The 2,369-nt window shown below is 40.1% G+C and overlaps 1 pseudogene; it reads right to left on the minus strand.

Annotated features, from left to right (window-relative positions):
• Positions 1-843: 843 nt before the first annotated feature.
• On the minus strand, positions 844-2,025 carry LOC101121913 (protein farnesyltransferase/geranylgeranyltransferase type-1 subunit alpha-like; annotated as a pseudogene).
• Positions 2,026-2,369: the final 344 nt, after the last annotated feature.

The following is a 2,369-nucleotide window of genomic DNA, read 5'->3' on the forward strand; positions in this document are numbered from 1 at the left end:
GATCTGAGCCACAGTCAACTCCTGGTCTTGTTTTTGCTAACTGTATAGAGCTTCTCCATCTTTGGCTGCAAAGAATATTATCAATATTATATTGTTTATAATATAATTATATTGATTATATAATTATATTGATTATAATATATATTTTGACTGCACCAAAATAATCAATTTCAGTGTTGACCATCTGGTGATGTCCATGTGTAGAGTCTTCTCTTTGTGTTGTTGGAAGAGGGTGTTTGCTATGACCAGTGTGTTCTCTTGGCAAAACTCTAATAGTTTTTGCCCTGTTTCATTCCATACTCCAAGGCCAAATTTGCCTGTTACTCCAGGTTTTTCTTGACTTCCTACTTTTGCATTCCTGTCCCCTGTAATGAAAACGACATCTTTTTTGGGGTGTTAGTTCTTAAAGTCTTGTAGGTCTTCATAGAACCATTCAACCTCAGCCTCTTCAGCATTACTGGTTGGGGCATAGTCTTGGATTACCATGATATTGAATGGTTTGCCTTGGAAACGAACAGGGATCATTCTGTCGTTTTTGAGATTGCTTATATCCTTTACATACCTGCAAACATTAACACTGCACATCCTGACGCACAAACCATTTAGGGAGGAGTTAATGCTAAGCCGTTAGAGTGAATGTTGATAAGACTACAAAAGTTCCCTTATGGGACTTTCTGCTTCCTCTTCCTCCCCCAAATTCTCTGCTTAAAAAAAAAAATGAAGTTACTTGGAACTAGTCTGAATAGCAGCAGCACCCAAGGAGCATACACTTAGTTCATGTTAAAAAGCAGTACCTGTGTGCTGTATGTTTTACACCACAGGCAAAAGAAATGATCACTCTAGTTTTTAACTCCTTCATTAGAGCCTCTTAAAAAATAAAAGCATCCCATCAAGTTCGTCAAGATGGTGTTATTGCTATACATTTGTAGGTGGGTCACTTTCTGTGCTGTGTTTGCTTTGAATGGATCTTCCAATGTATTTCCAATATTCCTTTCTTACAGTGTCCTTTTCTTTAGCTAGGATTTCACATAACTCTAATGCTTTATTAAGAATGTCCTCCTTGTTGTCACATTGGTTTTCTAGCATGTCTTCATAGATATCCACAAGAAAGGCAATTAGGTAGGGGGAGCTGTGACTTGGTTGTAAGTCAAGTAGTTGATTTAACAGATTGGGATATTTGGAAAGATCACAATCCTGCAAAATCCTTTTCAATTAATTCCACAGACTTTCATTATGTGGGACTAGTTTGATCATTTCCAAAGTATACTGGACTTCTCTCTCCAATATAGCATGATCATTGTAGCCCGCGGTGTTAAAAATTACAAAATATCTTTGATTCCAGACAGAGTTATTTCTCATGTGCTCTTTGAGAAGTTGGTCTACATAGGGCAGCTCATTATCCCAAAGTTTAAATTCCTGAATAACCCACTGTCTGGTGTTGCCAGGCGTGGTAATTCTTTTCATCCTAGTAAGAATATCAGCAATAAATTCAAGCTCCTGTGATGCGTCTCTCGGCCATTCCACCAGCACTCACCTACGATGCCAAACTTGACAGTTTTGGGGCTGCTTCTCAATTATTGCGGAGATGTAGTTCATTTCCTCATGTAGATCCTTCTGGAATGACTTTAAGAGAACTCTCCAGAAATGCCACACTGTGTAATTGGCTGAATTTAACTCAGTAGCATCTCTGGTTAATTTAAAAGCCCATATCCCTTCTCTCGTCGCTCTTCAGAACAGCGTGGAAATAATCATAGACGTCCTGAAATTTCTCACTATAAATGATATGGGCCACTGGATTAGGGCCATCATTCTGCAGCACTGGATCTATATCAGCCCATTCTGCCCTGCCCCTGTACAGGACATAGGTGGGTGAGTCCAGGCTCAGAAACCCATTGTCCATAGTGGACGCTGCTGCCTCTTCCTGCAGCGGCTGGGAGGTAGAGGATGCGGCTGGGGCCGCAGCAGCTCCAGCTGACCCGGCTCCCCACCCTGCGCGGCCTCCCTGACCCCGTGGGCAGACGCCATCTTTGCTCTGCCCCGAGCGGAATCCAGGTCAGTTTTGATGGATTAATTTTCTCTTAATAATCTATTCTGCCTTCTCCCCAGTCCTGGTAATATTTGATTTAATGCCAGATGTTGTGAAATTGCAATTTTACCTAATTTATACTTTCCTGTAAGAAGTAAAACTTTTAAAAATTTATTTTCTATTGATGTATGGTGTACTATTCGTTTCAGGTTAACTATATACTGATTCAACCTTTACATGCATTATAAAATGATCACTGCAGTAAGTCTAGTAACTCTCTCGTCCCATAAAAAGTTACTGTAATAGTGTGGACCAAATTCCTTATGCTGTATAATACATCACC

This window comes from Ovis aries, chromosome X (assembly GCF_016772045.2).
Source record: "Ovis aries strain OAR_USU_Benz2616 breed Rambouillet chromosome X, ARS-UI_Ramb_v3.0, whole genome shotgun sequence".
Lineage (NCBI taxonomy): Eukaryota > Metazoa > Chordata > Mammalia > Artiodactyla > Bovidae > Ovis > Ovis aries.